This window comes from Trachemys scripta, chromosome 2 (assembly GCF_013100865.1).
Source record: "Trachemys scripta elegans isolate TJP31775 chromosome 2, CAS_Tse_1.0, whole genome shotgun sequence".
Classification (NCBI taxonomy): Eukaryota; Metazoa; Chordata; order Testudines; family Emydidae; genus Trachemys; species Trachemys scripta.
The window spans coordinates 121024345-121043809 of NC_048299.1; the positions used below are offsets into that span (position 1 = coordinate 121024345).

The 19465-nt window shown below is 40.3% G+C and overlaps 1 long non-coding RNA gene across 1 annotated transcript; it reads right to left on the minus strand.

Moving 5' to 3' along the window:
* Positions 1–5673: 5673 nt before the first annotated feature.
* LOC117872746 lies at positions 5674–19326 on the minus strand. Its single transcript, XR_004644585.1, has 3 exons — positions 19196–19326; positions 11406–11470; positions 5674–5868 (listed from the first exon to the last, which is right to left on the minus strand). It is a non-coding gene; the product is annotated as an uncharacterized LOC117872746 (long non-coding RNA).
* Positions 19327–19465: the final 139 nt, after the last annotated feature.

A 19465-nucleotide genomic window follows, 5' to 3' on the forward strand; every position in this document is an offset into this window, starting at 1 on the left:
AGAAATTTTAAAATTACATATTTTCAGCAGTTTGAGGGGGAGTTTTTCTTGATTGGGGAAAATCTGAAGTTAGGTGTTTTTTCTATTTACAGTTTAGCATGCCTATAAACTGAAGTTAACCTTGGCTTTCTTCATGACTTTTTCTTCAAACACTAGAATATAGATATATGTAACATTTTTCATCATGTACTGGCATTAGAATAATTTCAAAAAATCAGGAAAAGGAGGAGCAGTAACAATCAGGAAATGCAGACATTTTCTCTAGACAAAATTCCTTAACAGCTACAAAAACCTGTCAGTAAGTGTAAACATAGGCTCTAATAGCCTTCTCCCGTAGGTAAATATTCAACCAGTATAAGAACTCTGGAATACTTACCCAGTACTTTTCCTGCTTTGTCAGCACTGTTTCATGGCCTGACCCCAAAGATTAGAATGTGAACTGCCAGGACTGTTTTGAAATTTGATCAGCTAAATTGAGTGGATTCTGTGGCTAACCACTACTGCACTGCCCTAAATCCCTTCCTTCTAAATCCACTCTCTGTCATCTTTGAATGAATACCTGCTCAGGTCTATGTTACTGTATTAAATAGGTGTAGTTATATTAAGTATATAATGAAATATGCTAACATGTCATATCTCCTATAAAAAATAAAAGCTACTTAATAATGCCTTTAGGTATACATTAGATTATGAAGTCATACCAGAGATTGGACCATAATGAGAGTACTGTACTACCACCGTGCTGATTTAGCTGGCCCTTGGCTTCAAAATATTGCCATCTTCTTTAGCACTTGTCTGATTTTGTTTTTCATGGGATGTCTTCCAGCTACATGAGATGTAAGTGTAAGCATGGGCATGTTGGTCAAAAATAGTTAAATTCTCACCTACAAAACTCATGTTAAAGATAATGCACTCATTTCAACACTGGTAATTTTTGAGCAATATTGTATCCTCTACAGGCTACCTATAAGAACAGCACAGTTCAAAAATACTTCAGAAACAAATCTAACTTGAGAAAAAATGTTTTAGTTAATAAATTTATTTCATGCAGGAAAGCCTAATACAAGCAGCTGATTTCATTGTTGCCATAGAGCACTAATGTCTACTGTTCTGAGAGTGCACTTGTCTTTCTGTGTTTTTCAGGGGGTGAGAGTATAATACAAAAGCACTATCACACAAATATTTTAGTTTCTGATTGTTTACAATTTTGGACACCCATCAAAGATATCTGAGTCAACAAATAACTGGAGATGTCATCAGCCAGACTTTTTGTTTCCAGTTACTGAATCTTAATTAAGCAACAGAGACCCAATTTTCTTACATGAGGATTCCTATAAGACATCCCCTGCCATCCCAAGACCAAAACTATTTTTTTATTTGAAGTTCAGCTATAAAACTCAGTTTAGTTTCTTTACATAGAAACATTGTCAACTCTTTTTTCCCTTTAAATTGAATTATTTTTTAAAAATCTACTTTGGTCAGAGCATATTATAAGTAGTATTGTATATGCTTAATTTCTTTTAATTCCTGTTTTAAAAAAGTTTTTCTGTTTTCCTCATGGATAGATCCCTGCTCCCTGATGGGCTCTACATGGATGCAGAGGGATGTCTGCACAGATCTAATTGCAAGATTGGAATCCAAGGGACAATTTGCACCTCCAAAAGAAAGATCCTATGCAGGGCTATGACTTGAGGGCAAAAGGTTGGGATTAATGTAGGCCAAACAAGCTTTTGTGATGTGAGGCAATGTGAAAAAGGTGCTCCCAATGGGACCTAAGGTTTAGGAACATATTAAACCTAAATCTAGAGCTATTTTTGAGTGATTTCGCTGTTCAAAGAGTATTTCATACACATAGTGCTATTCACAAAGATGTACAACTGAAGAATCCAGATTCAGAGCAGTTAGAACACCAAGAGCTCTCCTAGAATGTTTGTGATAATGTTTTTGAGCACAGGTAGCTTCTAATACAAATCTAATTCTAATGACTAGGAGTTATGGCCAGTAGATTTCAGGACAGTAAGGAATTTAAGAATATTAGGGGGAAAATCCTAACAATTGTATTGGTCCAGTACTAGATGGGAAATGTTAGAATCATGCAGAAAAGGCAGAAGTGGTCAACAAATATTTCTGTTCTTTATTTTGGAGGGGGGGAGGAATGATGATTTAGTCATATCATGCGGTGATACTAGTGGTATGGAAAGTATATGTCAGGATGATGTTAAACAGCAGGTACTCAAATTAGACATTTTTTAAAATATCAGCAGAAGCAAGTAACATGCATCCAAGAGTTTTAAAAGAGATATCTGAGGAGTTCACTGGACAATTAATGTTGACTTTTCAATAAATCTTGTAACACTGCGGAACTTCAAGAAGACTGGAAAACTGCTAATGTGCTACTATTTAAAGGGGTAAATAGGTAATATCAGTCATCAATCCCAGAATGAAATGGAGCAACTGATTAATTAATAAAGAATTAAAGGACGGTTATACAATTAATGCTAATCAACCTGAGTTTATGGAAAATAGATCCTGTCAAAATAACTTGATATCTTTTTTTGATAAGATTACAAGTTTGGTTGATAAAGGTAATTGTTTTGATGTAGACTTCTATAAAGCATTTGACTTGGTACCACATGATAATTTGACTAATAAACTAGAACAATATAAAATTAACTTGGCACACATTCAATGGATTAAAATCTGGCTAGCTGATATATATCAAAATGTAATTGTAATCCCAGAATCATCATTGACCGAGTGTGTTTCTAGTAGGGTCCTACAGAGAGTGATTCTTGGCCCTGTGCTATTTAACATTTTTTTCAGTGACCTGGGAGAAAATATATTCATCATAATTAAAGTTTGCAGATGTCACACAAACTGGGCTAGTGGTAAATAATGAAAAGGACAGGTCACTGATAGAGTGATCTGGATTGCTTGGTAAACTCGGCACAAGTAAATAGTGTTTTGACATGGCTGACAGTAAATGTAAAAATCTAGGAACAAAAAATGTAGGCCATACTTAGAGGAAGCAGTGACTGAAAAAAGAATTGGGGTTCGTGGTTAATAATCATCTGAACTTGAGCTCTCAGTGTGATGCTGTGGCCAAATAGGCTAATATAATCATTGGATGCATAAACAGGTGAATCTCAAGTAGGAGTAGAGAAGTCATTTTAACTGTACATTTGGCACTGGTGTTTTGCTGCTGGAATAATGTATCCAGTTCTGGTGCCCACAATTCAAGAAGGACTTTGATAAATTGGAGAGGGCGCAAAGAAGAGCCACGAGAGTAATAAAGGGTTAGAAAATATGCTATACAGTAATAAGATAACTAGATTGAGCTCCTTGAGTCTAACAAAGAGAAGGTTAAGGGATGACTTGATCACAGTTTGAAAGTACCTACAGGGGGAACAAATGGGCTCTTCAGCCTAGCAGACATAGCTAGACAAATTCAGATTGGAAATAAAGTATAAAATGTTAATAGTGAGAGTAATTAACCAGTGGAACACTTTACCAAGCTTCATGGTAAATTCTCTGGCAATTTTAAAATCAAGATTGGATGTTTTGCTAAAAGCTATGCTCTAGGAATTATTTTTGGGACATTCTGTGGCCTGTGTTATGCAGGAGTTCTGACTAGATGATCACAATAGTCCTTATGAATCTATGAATCTTGAAAAATGTCAAAAATCTCTTTACCCAAACCTAATTTCAGCTGTTGGACTCAGCTTCAGATTTTAAGGTTATCATACATGAGACTATTTCAAACTGAATGCAGACAGATAAGATTTCAACTATTAACATCAAAGCCAACATGTGGTTTTTGGTTAAAAGCACATAATTATGGTTGCAGATAGAAGAGAAGTGAAGTGTTTTTGTTCAAAAATAATACACCAGAACAATTAATCTCAATGAAGTTATTTTAACTATAAATCTGATGTCATACAGTCAGTTTACTTTTCAATATTTAATCCACCCTCTAGCTTACAAGTCATCAGTGTGTGCCAAAAATTATTCTCATTCAGGGGTTAGTAATTGCTTTAATGCATAACAATAACAGAAAACCTAATAAGAAGAATGCCTATAGAACTGCTTTGAAATTTAAGATCTTATACATCATATGCTGTATTAAAGTTATTAATAAATGGAGAAATCAGATTCATTTAACTTTCATGGGGTAGGACTCCTTTGCCTCAGTTACCTATACTAGCTTAAGTTGTGAACTCAAATAAATTGAAATCAATATAACAATAAGGAATTACTCAACGTAGGCAAGCCTGACTTAATTAGGCCTTTTAAAATTAATGCAGTAATGACAAAACTGTATAATGGCTGCAAAAATAAGCACTTTTATAAGATAAATTAACTTGTTCCATCTATAATAAAATCATTTTAAAATTAGATTGATGATCCAGGTCTGAGTTGAAGCACTGAGCCCTTGTGGGAGGGAATGGGGAGGAAAGATGATTTCACATTGTTCAGCCTTGACCTCTATGAGAGATTTACAGACACTGAATGGTTCCCTTGTTCATTTTTTAATTTGCTTGGAGATATGGTAAGTATAATCATAATGATTTGGTAAGTATAACATTAGTGTGTATATGTGGGAAATTAAAGTCAGTTAAATATTGTTGGGTGTCCTAAGTGAGGGACAATTATCTTATGAGTTATTAGGAAGTATTTATAAATTACAGCATGAATATGTGGCAAAATCCTGCTCACCTAATAAGCCTAAATAATATACAAAGGATTTCCCAAGGGTTCTTGATGTAGTTCTTAAACCAATAGTTCAAATTCATAAACATCTGTTGAATTTTAAGCCTTTTATCTTCAGCTATGTCATGTCAATATGTCCCCATTAAATGCTATGCTTGACTTATTAGTGTTGCCCCTATAGACTCAGGAGTCAGTTGTACTGTGTACTGCAGTTGTATGCAAGAAAGGGCTTCTTCAGCACCCCTGCACTGAAAAGCAGACCTGCCCTCCATGGTGCACCCTGTGAAAGTATGGTACAGAGACATCCTTTCTCCTCTGTTCTTGGAAACAATGGGGGGAGATTCTGGTCTTCAAAAAAATCAATAGAGATATTTTGTCTTAAAACCAGACTAATTAAAATTTGGCCTTTTGTGCTTTCCAGACACCCAGTGGATCCTGGAGCTCCTGCTGGGGGATGTTACTTTTGCACCTTCTTCAATGCAGTTTATGGCTTATAATGTGTAAGTCTTAGATGCTTACAATTTTCAGCCAGGAATACTAGTTAAGGTCCAGTGTGATTATTTAGAGAGACTTTCCTAAGATTAAATATCCTTTTGAACTTTGATTCATTGTTTGCTGAGACTTTAAAAAGATAGTATCAGAATTAAATATGTCAAGGCAGCAAGTGACTGATCAAATTCTGAAAAGTTTAATTAAAACCACTCTGAACATTTAAACCATTCACTATACAGAGAACTTCAAAAGAAAGCAAAACTGAATTTACAGTAGTTCACGTGGTTCTGTTTGAGAATTTATGAGTACACTTTTTCTTGCTGGTTTATGTAGATATCCTTTTACTTTATGGAATATGGATTACTGGTGCACTTAAATTTAATTTTCACAGTTAAATATATAAAGATCAAACTTCATTTCGATAAAACCAAATTTTTCTTCAAAAAAGAAAAAAATATCAATAGTGCATATGCTAGAAGATATTTAAAACAGAACATGACATATAAAGATGACAGAAGTAACAAGACTTGTCTTACTGTGGCTTAAAGATTGTTGAACAGTTCTGAAATAATTTTATTCAGGAAATTGTGCTGATGACATCTCAAGTGAAGGTTGAAGAACACAGAGATGAAATTCAGTCTAGATTGGTTCATCCTCTGGAAAAAACTGTGTTGTAATTTTGGACATGCAGAATGCTAATCACTTAAAGACCAGGTGTTATTAAAGCATAAAGAAACAGACCTGTAATTTCAAAGTGCTGAACTAAACATTTAATATTTTCTTACTTCAGTTGGTATTTAAAGAGGCTTTCTAACAACATGATGTACAATTCCTCATGATCAAGTTTCCAGTATGGTTAATAATTCACTGAGTATAAAGTTAAGCAATGAGATTTTTAACATTACATTTTAGAGGTCTTGGGTAGAGAAAACATTGAATGGGACTGCTCCATTTCTTATTAAAATTTGGAGTTCTTTTGAACTTGTTGACTTCTGCAAAATGAGAAGATTAAGTATAACCAAGCGTTTTTTTTTATTACCATCTTTAAAAAAATCTTATTAAATAAATATAAAAGGCCAAATTCTATCCTGACTTACACCTAGTGTTTCTCCGTTGACTTGAGTGGGGAAGCATGGGATGCAATCCAGGGCTGCATTTAGTCTAAAGTCATTGGCAGAAAGGTGACTTTTGTTGTCCCTGTGAAAATCCACCCAGATTTGGGTTAAAAGTTTCTGAAAATTGCTGTTTGCACATGCGTAGTAGAGACTTAGAATTTGGGAGCTAAATTCTCAATTCATCCTGCTGCACTGAGCATGCTCCAGCCCAGGGCTACAGAAGCTGAGCAGGACTTTCCCTGCAATCACTTTGCCTGGCCCATGGGAGCTGCCATGACATCAGACCCTGGAACTTAGAGCAGGGAGACTCTTGTATTCATAATGCCCTTCCTTATGGTGATGCACAGGAAGAATGGAGGAAAAGGAGGAAGCAACCTGACTCAAATTCAGAGGAGCAGAAATGGAAGGCTGGGAGTGAGATGAGCAAAGACTGGAGACAGGCTGGAAGAAGAAAAGAGTAAGGGGCAAAGCATAAGTGCGGTCAGACTACAAGGGAAATGGTAGGGGGACGCAAGCAGAAGGAAGAAACTTATGGGGGACAAATAATAAGGTCTGTAATTACTAGAGTCTATTCCATTGCCGAACTTGGAATAGAACCCAGGATTCTCAAGTTCTGACATTCCTTTTCTATTTAACAAATATTTGTGAAACCCACTGGCAAAGTGTATGTCTGTTCTGTGGATCTAAATTTCTCAGTGCTGTTGTTGACCCATGTGGAGGTCAATATGCTTCCACAGGACATTTCTTTTATTCAATTTGCTTTTTTAAAAAACATAGGAAATTATTTACAAAAATCTCCATTAAAAGAAAATTGAAGTTGCAAAGTCCATTACTTGAAAGTTAGGAAATGCCTAACTTAATTAGGCCCCTTAGTGTGTATGCATTATGAAACAGTTATCAATTACATGATCACACACAAATTTTTCTATATGGTCTCTGCCATTCAAGACACTATATAACCAGTACTCAGTGAGTGAATCAAGTTGTGTAGTGAAGGAGGCTGTTGTCTGTAGGACCCCTGCCTCATTTGTTGCAGAAGTTGAGCTATGTGATGAATGAGGCAGAGGATTGCAGGAAGAGAAAGGATTATCATGTGGTTAAAGCAATAGAACTGGGAAAAATCAGAGAATTGAATTCTACCTCTGCCTTTGGTACAGTGCTCCTATGTGATGCTGGACAAGTTGCTTAAACCAAACTTTCCATAGGTTCCTCATTTTTGAATGCCCAATTTGAGACATGAGGAGCCTGAATTGCTGATGTGCTGAATGTTAAGGTCTGTGACTGAAGTCTATTGGAGCAGTGCAATGACCATATAAAGTGCTATAAAAATTCTAAGTACTTTGAAAAAGCAGGCTCCTCAAGTTGGGCACCTAAAAGTAGTAGATATGCTTGAGAATTTTGGCCTTAATCTCTCTCTTCCTTAGCTCCACATCTGGAAAATGAGAATAATTATACCAGCTTACTTCAGAAGGTTGTTGTAAAGATACAATAATGTAACGTATGCAAAGCCCTCAGATACTACAGTGAGAGCATCACTGAAATGCTCATGAGGAAATTTTTAATTCTGTATTAAGGGCAGAGTTTGCATGGTGTGCAGTACACTAGGCAGGCCACACACTGCATGATAAGGTAACATGCTGTTTGGGACACCCAGAGCTGTGACCCACTGTGTTACCTCTCGGCCCCAGCAAGAGGACCTTTGCTGGAAATTAGACTGTCAGCACCCTGTCACACCAGCCTTCCTTCCTCACTAGCAAACTCCCGAAGGCTCTCACAACCCAAACCTTCCTTAGCAGGTAACAATCAGTGAACTCCAGCCCCCAAGCTCCTCAGAGGTGTTTCTCTGCAATTCATAGTCCCTATCACTGTATGTGCACAGAAAATATTAAGTTCACTGCTCTTTCCAAGATCTCATTGGGGAGCTTGAGGGTCCTGGCAGCTAGCGGCTGTGCCACCCACCCCTCATGGAACCACACAGCAACATGTTGATCCCAAACGTGATGAGGAAAGCTGTGGGCCTGTTGGTAGACTTTCCTTTTATCCCTTTACTCTCCCCAAACAACACCCTCATGCCCTGGAGAATGTGAGTAAAATCCTCCCACTGCTGGAAATCAAGCTGCACCTTCTTCCTGGAGCTATGTGTGTCTGACACAGCTTGTCCCATAGCATAGAGGGGGCCAAGAGCTCCACAGACTCACTGACTCCCTTTCAGGTAGGAGCATTGTTGCCTAAATGGTAATTGAACCCTGACACAGCACCACCCATACCACATGGTCTGTCTTGCCCCGGACAGAAATGTGAGCATCAGAGGGAGCACAGCAACCCCCACCGGAGAAGGGAAAGGGACAGTGGAGCAGTACTCCCTCCAATTCTCTTTCTTTGATTATTTTTTTAATTCTTTGTGCTATTGCCTTACGTCTTTTATACTTCCTTAGATCGTCACTATTCATTGTATTTGTCGCTTTTTATAGGCTTTGTTCCTTTCTTTAAGTGCCATTTTGAACTCCTCATTCCATCATGGAAGTGAGTTTTTAGTTTTGGGATACTTCAATATCCAAGGTATGGCTACAGTAGCTGCTACTATTAATCCTTTTTTTACATTATCACTCTGTCATCATTCACACAATGATTATTTACAAATTTGGTACATTTACTTGTAAATAGCTCAGAGTTAGCTTTCTTAAAATTCCAGGTGAGTAATTTTCCTTTACTTTGCCATTGAAAAGTAATAAGTATCAAGAAATGATCACTTCCCTTTCCTTCTTCCTTATATATTTCCAAGTTGCATTTACTTGCAATATCTGCTGTTATAATTCCCAGGTCTAAGCAGGAAAAGCTACCATCTTCTGCATTAAATTTAGTTGGGATGCCATCATTTAAAAGCACTAGATTGTTCTCATCAATGAACTTTTCTATCCATGCACTATTTTCATCAGTTGTCTTACTTCCCCACAATTTATTATGACTATTTAGGTCACTGCATATAATATATAGTATTTTATAATTTTTCGCTATTTCTAGTAGCTCCGAACTTTCTAATGTCCCATGTGGGTTATAGATATTATAAATCCTCAAAAAATATTACTCTTCTACATTGGGATTTCAACAGCATTATATTCTAGGCTTGCTTCATCATTCTGTGCTACTATGTAGTTTAATATCAGGGAGTAGCCGTGTTAGTCTGTATCCACAAAAACAACAAGGAGTCCAGTGGCACCTTAAAGACTAACAGATTTATTTGGGCATAAGCTTTCGTGGGTAAAAAACCTCACTTCGATGCATTTTGTTTTATTTCCTTAGCTTCGGGTTTTTTTCTGATATCGTCTGGTTCTGCTTCTACTCTTTTCTTATTTTTCCTACTTTGGAATATAGAGGTATATCAGGTACCAGAATATCCCTATGCAACTATTCATTCCAGACAATCACATCCTATCAAATTCCCGATCCTCCTCATCAAGATCTGGTAAGGCCCTAGATATACGTGATGGGTTTTTTTAACCACCATCCCACCAAGGAAGGTGGGGAGGACGTGTAGCCTAAGGGTATAGTTAGGTAAGATATAGGTATAAGGTAAAGCAGTAATGGCCTCAAAGCCTATAAGACAATAGCTTAGCCAAACTGAGCATAAGGCTAGCCTTAGCATAAGCAGCTAACCACGAGTAACTTTAGATGGTCAGATATCATAAGACAGAATGTTGTAATAAACAAGTATGGTGAAATTGCTGATAGGTAAATGTAGAATATCAATTATTGCTAGCTTTGGGTATTTTAGGATGAGAACATCAGCAAATGTTCAACCACAAGAATGCCATGGTAACCAATTGACATATATTCCAATAAGGTTGAGGTAAATGATATAATAACCTACGAGAAGAAAGCACCCCAGAATTATTAGGGTGAGGAAGTTTAGATATGGACAGAAGAGGCTGGGCATCCTTATGAAAATTCACTGAGACCACAGAACCCCATAACAGGGCTAACCACAGCATTCGTTATTGGGATCCTCTTGGCATGCCAGAGTTATGACCACTTGTGGATCACTGGTTTTAGGTCTTCACAAGGGGATAGTGTAGCATATGGATGCTCAGATGCTGGATGTCTTGACCATTTTGTATTATCTCTATCTACTTAGCTGGATCAGTGTGATTGTGATTTTGCTAACTGTGCTAATAAAACTATCACCAGGCCCAGGGGCTTTCCAAAGAGTGAATGTCTCTCCCATGCACATTGGGGTTCTCATTATAATTGTGGAAGTTGGGAAAAGCGCAGACATCTTAGTCTTCCAGGAAGAGCAAGAGTCAGGCTAACTCTTCTATTTAATAACGCGAGACTTTAATGCAGGGCCTGGGCAAGTGGGAAAAAACTGTGAGAGGTTATTTTGACCTTGTGTTAGATAAGAATGGAATGCAGACTGTAGCAGAAAATTGCTGAGAAAAGTAAGATATCAGGAAGGAATATGTATAAACAAAATGCAGCTGTTGATCATTACTGTATGTAACAAAAGGTATAAATGCTTGCCCTAATTGTTTATCTGGCGGAGACCTGCCTTGGGAGGGGGAATCCCTGTCCGTGTGTACTCTCCCAACCAATTGCAATTGCTCGTAATAAAGCTGCCTCTGGCTTGTTGCTTTAAAGTCAGAGTGAGGACTTCGTTTTCTTCCACATAATAATGTTAATAATTCTGGGTATAATCCTGAGAAATAACCCTGCCAAATTACAGAACATCAAATTGAGAATTCTAATCAATATATCAGGTAACAATACACATGAAAGTACACAAATGCATCACATAACACTACTATGGCTGACTGTTAAAACGATCTTTTAGGACCTCTCTCAACTGTATAGCTTCAGAGTTGATTTTTCCAACAGCCCTTATGTCTGATGGTTCTAATTCAGCAGGCAGACTGCTGACCTCATCCCTCCACCCTGTAAGTAGCCTTCCTCCTTTGCTTCGCAGTATGATGTAATAGACAACATGCAGCAATAATGATAGGAGTGTTTGCTTTGTTAACATCCAATCTACTAATTAAACATCACCAGAAAGCCTTGAATCTACCCAAAGCACATTCAATAGTCATTCTGTACCTGCTCAGCCAGTAGTTGAATCTTTTCCTGGTTCTGTCACTGTGGCCAGTGTATGCCTTCATGAGCTAAGAAAGCAAAGGATAGGTTCAGTCCCCCAGAATCACTAATGGCATTGCAACATTGCCAATGTGAATGCACTGATCAGGGAAAAATATCCGTTTGCAGCTTTTGGAAAAGTCCTATGTTCTTAAAGATGAGAGTGTCATGCACTTTCCCTGACCAGCCCACGTAAATATCAGAGAAGTGTTCCTGGTTTTCCACTCGCCCTTGCATAACCATGGCAAAGTACCCCTTTCAGTTTATGTACTCATTAGTAAGGTGGGATGGTTCCAGAATAGGCATATGCATCCCATCTATTGTCCCACCACAATTCAGGCCATTGCTGCAGACTCCATCTACTATTTCCTGCACACTGCCAAGAGTCACAGTCTGGGCAGCAGGATACACTTGGATGACAATGGCCTCCCACTGTGGATTTTCCAACTCCAAACTTATTGCCCATTGACCTGTAACAATTAGGTTGTGACAGTCTATATCATTATGTTCAACACTTTTACAAGACTATAATATATTTTGTTCGGAGTATGCCTTGTAAGATATCATTTGAAAACCCATAACCTGCTGAACATTACTGTCCTACCTGTCCCATGTCCCTGTAGTATCAGAGCAGCCATTACTCAGAGGCTGTCTGCAGCATCCTCAGGAAGGCTCTCCAGGTGGGAGATAAGCTTCGTCTAAGGCCTACTGTTCCTCTAATGGCTCATTAACTTAAATGGGCCCTTCCCAGCCAGCCATCTAGACTGAGAGCTTTTTGCCTAGTCGCCCAGGAATAGCTACATGTGAAATAGATACACTATTAATAACTTTGGATACAAAAATGATACATGCATACAAATAGTATAATCATATTCAGCAAATCATAACCTTTCCAATGACATCTCACGTGACCTATCTTGCATATAAAATACATCATAACTATGTCATAATCATATCATGATAATATCACTGTGGAGAATATGGGGTGCAGGGTCACACCAGGCATATGGCTTTTCCCATCCAAAAGTTCTGCAGCCATTGCTCATCTGTAACCTGCATTACGATGCGATCCCACAGCTCAGTGCTCATTTCTTGGGCCTAGAAGTGCCTACCCACTGTGTGGAGTTGCTCTGCGTATGCAAGCAAAAACCTGTCATTTTTATTCACTGTGCCTGTCATCCATTCGTCATCCTTAAGCATCTCATCTTCATCACCACACCACCAGTTCTATTAATAGTTTTTGAAGTTCCACAGATACAAAAGAAATGTGCATCCTGTATTAGCAACGGTCCTGGGTGTAACAAAGCGGCCTTTGGCGGGACACTACTGAGAGCATCAATTCAGGACAAATTGCTTAGAGCAGGGCAGTCACAGCCCAAGGCTGGGGGTCCTTCACTACTAAGGCACACCAAACCAGCCAAACAGAGAGGACTTCGGTTTTACCCCACTGGCTAACCAGAAGTCATACAAGCAATTCCCTCAGACACACCAGTTTTCCAGTATCACCACCAGCACCACTCCTTATGGGGATGAATGGTTATGAAAACCAAAACCCCAGTAGAAGAAAAAAGGTTCTCCCGATCCCAAACGACCAAGCCCCAGACCCAGGTCAATATACAAGTCAGATCTTATCCACAAATCTTGCTGTTGCCAGTCCTTTAGAATTTAAAATCTAAAGGTTTATTCATAAAAAGAAAGAAATATAGAGGAGAGTTAAAATTGGTTACATGGAATTAAATACATACAATAGTTGCAAAGTTCTTAGTTCAGGCTTGTTTCAGGTTTGATGGGATTACTGCCGATTTAAACTAATCAAATCTCTGGAGTACGAACATCTCAGCTTGGATGGGTCGTTCAGTCCTTTGTTCAGAGCTTCAGTTTCAAGCACAGTTCCTCCAGAGGTCAGAAGCAGGATTGAAGACCAAATGGAGGGGTTTCCAGGGCCTTTTATATCCTCTGCCATGTGGAAGGACCCCTTTGTTCTTACTGTGAAAATCACAGCAGCAAGATGGAGTTTGGAGTCACATGGGCAAATCACGTGTCCATGCATGATTCAGTTTGCAGGCGGCAGCCATTGCTCACATGCTACCTTAAATGTTCCCAGGAAGGCTCCTCAGATGCGGATTGGAGTCTCCCAAGGTCCATTGTCAGTTAAGTGTTTCTTGATCGGGCACTTTCTCAGAATAGTCCTTTGTCAAGAAGCTGACCAAATGCTTCACTGATGCTACTTAGAATTAAACACATTGAGATACAAGTACATAGCCAATATTCATAACTTCATATACAAAAATGATACACACATACAGAAGAATAATCATAACCAGCAAATTACAACCTTTTCATAGACACCTCACTTGACCTCCTTTGTACAAGATTTGGTGCAACTATAGGACCTTGGTTGCAACAATGATCTATACAGTCACAGTTCATGTCGATAACGTCACAATGGGAATTGTGCTGAGCTGTGCAGGGTCCATGCTTCTGTCAGAAATATAGCAAAGACCAAAAAGTAGTGCATGGGACTGTGGGAATTAAAACAGCACACATTATGGGATGGAATAAGCATTATGGGTTGGCAAAAGTGGGAATGTAGAAACTTGAGCCCTACTTCCCAGAAATCCCTAGGCGAACTGCTAGTATCACACAAAGCACTTAAAAAATGTCCCACAAGATATTGCACAAGGTATTATGGGGCACACTGAGATACCTACCCACGGTGCACTGAATTTTCTATCGCCAGGATTCATGGTAGATGTGCAGCACTGACATAAGCAGTCAAGTGTGCACGTGCCTGAGAAACATAAAAACGTTGGTGGTTGTTGTGACATTATCTTATAAAATGACCACGTAGAGCATTGTTGCTACAGCTGTTATATAATTGCAACAAATCTTGTACAAAGTGTGTCCAGTAAGGTGTCTATGGAAAGGTTATGATTTGCTGAATGTGATTATCTTATTTGTATGCATGTATCATTTTTGTACCTGAAGTTATGAATATTAACTATGTACCTGTATTTCAAATGTTTGCTCCTGTGGTAGCACCCAAAACGTATTTAGCCAGCACATAGTGAAGGAACTATTCAAGTTAAATGGCCCATCATGGGAGATGCCTATCTATACTTAATGGACTTTCCTGTGATGGTCCCTATTATGACTAAGCGAAAGCATGCATGGACATGTTGTGACGGGTTGGATCACAGAAACCCCCTTGGGACCTGCCACCCGGTGTGCCAAGATTACTTCTATCCCTGTTTTCCCTGCCAGCTCAGGACTCCAGCACCATGTCTTGCTGAGACAGACACTCCCGTCTGCTCCAACACAGACCCAGGGTCTGAATTACTTGTCCCAAAGCTGTAGGTTTACCTGAAAACAGCTCACAGAAGTGTGCTTGTCTTTAGCGCTCGGATGCCCAACTCCCAATGGGGTCTAAACCCAAATAAATCCGTTTTACCCTGTATAGAGCTTATACAGGGTAAACTCATAAATTGTTCGCCCTCTATAACACTGATAGAGAGATATGCACAGTTGTTTGCTCCCCCAGGTATTAATACAGACTCTGAGTTAATTAATAAGTAAAAAGTGATTTTATTAAATGCAGAAAGTAGGATTTAACTCGGTTCCAAGTAGTAACAGACAGAACAAAGCAAGTCATCAAGCAAAATAAAATAAAATGCGCAAATCTATGTCTAATCAAACTAAATACAGATAATCTCACCCTTAGAGATACTTCAGTAAGTTTTTTCCTCAGACTGGACATCTTCCAGGCCTGGGCACAATTCTTTCCCCTGGTACAGCTCTTATTCCAGCTTAGATGGTAGCTAGGGGATTCTTCATGATGGCTCTTCTCTCCCTCTCTCTCTTCCACCCCTTTATATATCTTTTGCATAAGGCGGGAACCCTTTGTCCCTCTGGGTTTCCACGCCCCCTCACTGGAAAAGCACCAGGTTAAAGATGGATTCCAGTTCAGGTAACATGATCACATGTCACTGCAAGACTTCATTACCCACTTGCCAGCACACACATATACAGGAAGACTCACAGGTAAAACACAGCCATCTGCAGACAGTGGTCCTAGTTAATGGGAGTCATCAAGATTCCAGACCACCATTAATGGCCCACACTTTGCATAATTACAATAGGCCCTCAGAGTTATATTTTATATTTCTAGTTTTAGATACAAGAGTGGTACATTTATACAAATAGGATGATCACACTCAGTAGATTATAAGCTTTGCAATGATACTTTACAAGAGACCTTTTGCATGAAGCATATTCCAGTTACATTATATTCACTTACCATGTTTTTATAAAACTATTCCAGTTACATTATATTCTCTTATTATCATGTTTTTATAAAACCATATAGACTGCACAACGTTACACATGTGACTTGCCCATAGGACTCTGAACACCATCTGGTGTCCTGTAATTTTCCACAGTGAGAACAACGAGGGTATGGTTATACTGCGAAGTTGTCAACAAAACTTTTGTCTTTCGTGGGTACTTAAAAAAGCCCCATTGCAAAAGACAAAAGTTTTGCTGATGCAAGCGGCAGTGTGAACATGGCTTTGTCACTCCTGCCAACAAAGCTAACACCGATCGCAGGGCTGGAAGTATTTTGTCGGCAGAAGTGCCAACGAGTTTCTCTTCACTTGGCAGAAGCTATGAAGGCCCTGGAAACATCTCCATTTTGCATCTTTCCTTCTCAAACCTCTGGACTATGATGAACTTGCACTAATGGGAGCATTCTAACCAAGGGACTGAGGACCTTCCAATGATCTTTCTTTCTTTCTTTCAATAAAAGTTTAGATTTTAGATACTAAAGGACTGGCAACAGTGTGATTATTGGGTAAGATTAAAAAAAAATATGGAGATATACCTATCTCAAAAAACTGGAAGGGACCATTAAAGGTCATGGAGTCTAGCCCCCTGCCTTCACTAGCAGGACCAAGTACTGATTTTGCCCCGATTCCTAAGTGGCCACCTCAAGAATTGAACTCATAACTGTGGGTTTAGCAAGCCAATGCTCAAACCATTGAGCTCTCCCTCCCCCCTGATCCAAGTTGTATATTGACCTGGGTGTGTGGCTGGTCCTTTGGGATCAGAAGAACCCTTTTGTTTGATTAAATGGGTTTTAAAGAACCACTCATCATTAAGTCCAGTGTTTTTAGTGGTGATACAAGGACTGGAATGCCGAAGGATACTGCTTTTCTGAAATCTTGTTGGCCAGTGTGGTGAAACAGAAATTTACTTTTGTTGCTGGTTTGGTATATCTTGTGGAAGAATAACCACCAGTTTTTGGGTGTGTCTGTCTTATTTCTCAGCAGTTTGTCCTAAATTCTCCTGAATGGACTATAAAGTGGACAGAAAGCTGGCTAGATCGTCGGGCTCAACGGGTAGCGATCAATGGCTCCATGTCTAATTGGCAACTGTATCAAGCGGAGTTCCCCAAGGGTCGGTCCTGGGGCCGGTTTTGCTTAATATCTTCATTAATGATCTGGAGGATGGCGTGGACTGCACTCTCCACAAGTTTGCAGATGACACTAAACTGGGAGGAGTGGTAGATACGCTGGAGGGTAGGGATAGGATACAGAGGGACCTAGATAAATTAAGGATTGGGCCAAAAGAAACCTGATGGGGTTCAACAAGGACAAGTGCAGAGTCCTGCACTTAGGACGGAAGAATCCCATGCATTGCTACAGACTAAGGACCGAATGTCTAGGCAGCAGTTCTGCAAAAAAGGACCTAGGGGTTACAGTGGACGAGAAGCTGGATATGAATCAACAGTGTGCCCTTGTTGCCAAGAAGGCTAACGGCATTTTGGGCTGTATAAGTAGGGGCATTGCCAGCAGATCGAGGAACGTGATCGTTCCCCTTTATTCGACATTGGTGAGGCCTCATCTGGAATACTGTGTCCAGTTTTGGGCCCCACACTACAAGAAGGATGTGGAAAAATTGGAAAGAGTCCAGTGGAAGGCAACAAAAACAATTAGGGGGCTGGAACACATAACTTATGAGGAGAGGCTGAGGGAACTGGGATTGTTTAGTCTGCAGAAGAGAAGAATGGGGAGGGATTTGATAGCTTCTTTCAAATACTTGAAAGGGGGTTCCAAAGAGGATGGATCTAGACTGTTCTCAGTGGTAGCAGATGGCAGAACAAGGAGTAATGGTCTCAAGTTGCAGTGGGGAAGGTTCACGTTGGATATTAGGAAAATCTTTTTCACTAGGTGGGTGGTGAAACACTGGAATGGGTTACCCAGGGAGGTGTTGGAATCTCCTTCCTTAGAGGTTTTTAAGGTCAGGCTTGACAAAGTCCTGGCTGGGATTATTTAGTTGGGAATTGGTCCTGCTTTGAACAGGGGGTTGGATTAGATGACCTCCTGAGGTCCCTTCCAACCCTGATATTCTATGATTCTGGTGTTCTCAGTTGTGACCCACGGAGGAACAGTGATAGTTGTATACTGACATGTTAGGTTAACCAAACTTTATAATGCAGACACAGCCTTGGGGATAACCCTGTGCATCACTGACTTGCACGAAGACCAGGAGGCCCTAAATCAGGGGACCACAACTGGATCTCTGCAGCAGCCAGTCTCTGCTATGTCCATGCCTGATCATGGGAGGTGCTAAGCATGCTCCACTCTCCTCGAAGTCAGTGGGGACTGAAGTTGCTGAGAAGGGGGCACGCATCATCCCATCAGCTGAAGCCCTATATTATTAGGCCAAAAATTCCAATCCTGACTGCCTGGAGGTAGGCACTTAAATCCATATTTAGGCCTTTAAATAAAAGTGGTCGGATTTCCAGAAGTGCTGTGCATACACCATCCCCATTCACTATGATGATAGCAGGACCATGCCCAACAACTGGTTTTATGATTCAGAATAATCAGTACAATGACTTCAGTGTCATTACATTGTCTTGTTTCTGCAGACTACAACTGATATGCTGAAATACAGAAATGCTGATTCTTTTGCCCTTTATACAACAATAAGCACGAAGAAACTACACAGGCATAGTGGGGTTCAAGATCAGTGGTGATCCGTGTGGGGGAGATGGGGGAGGCAAAGGGTCACATGAGCCTCCCCAAAACACCGTGTGTGTGTGTGTGTGTGTGTGTGCAGGCAAGGCCAGCAGCTGGGGAGATGAAGGGGCAGGGCCAGAGCCGGAAGGGAAGAGGCGGTGCCAGAGCCTCTCCTCTTCCAGCCACCTTGCCTGGTGTGGCACCCAGCAGCTATACTTTCTCTGGCAGCCTCTGGCCATGCTGCTTGTCTGGGACACTGCGGCAGGGGGGCGGGTGCTGTGCCTAGGGGTGCATAAGGTGTAAATCCAGTCTTGCATGCAAGACCTAGCTACATATATCCACACACATGCACACATATGCTTTGGCTGGTTTCTAAAAAGCAAGTACCTTATATCTGACCTTGAGACAATGAAATCATAAAAGAAATAAGGAGAGGGAGAGGTAGTGAATGTGCCTTATTAATGTTGTATCCTGGATTATTTATATTTGATGACACCTGAAAATTTAGAGATTTTATTTATTTCATAAACCAATGAAGCACTATGCCAAAACTTTTGTTTTTGTTGACATGCTCGCTTTTTCTAAAACTCCACGGGTAAAATCCACGTAGTCCCTCTGGCTAAACAGTAATCGCTCTCGTTCCCGCGCTAGTCTGGCCCCAAAGCAGCCGGCCCTGCTCGCCAAGGCGGCGACCGCGTCGTTTCCACGCTGCTGCCCCAGTGACCAACACACCTGTGTGAGCTCACTTGCGGGGGGAGGAGGCGGGAAGCACCATCGCGGCCCAGAGCCCTTCGGGGCAGCTCCCGCGGAAGCCCCCGGGACAGCGGGAGCCCAGCAGACAGCACCCCTGCTCTTCCAGCCCCGTGCGGATGCCCCAGGAGACTACAGCTCCCAGCACGCAACGCTCAAGAAGACGCGCCGCATTGCATGATGGGAACTGCAGCCACCCCACTCTTCACCCGTCACGTGGGAGGTGGGAAGAGTCGTTCCCTCTCCACAGTG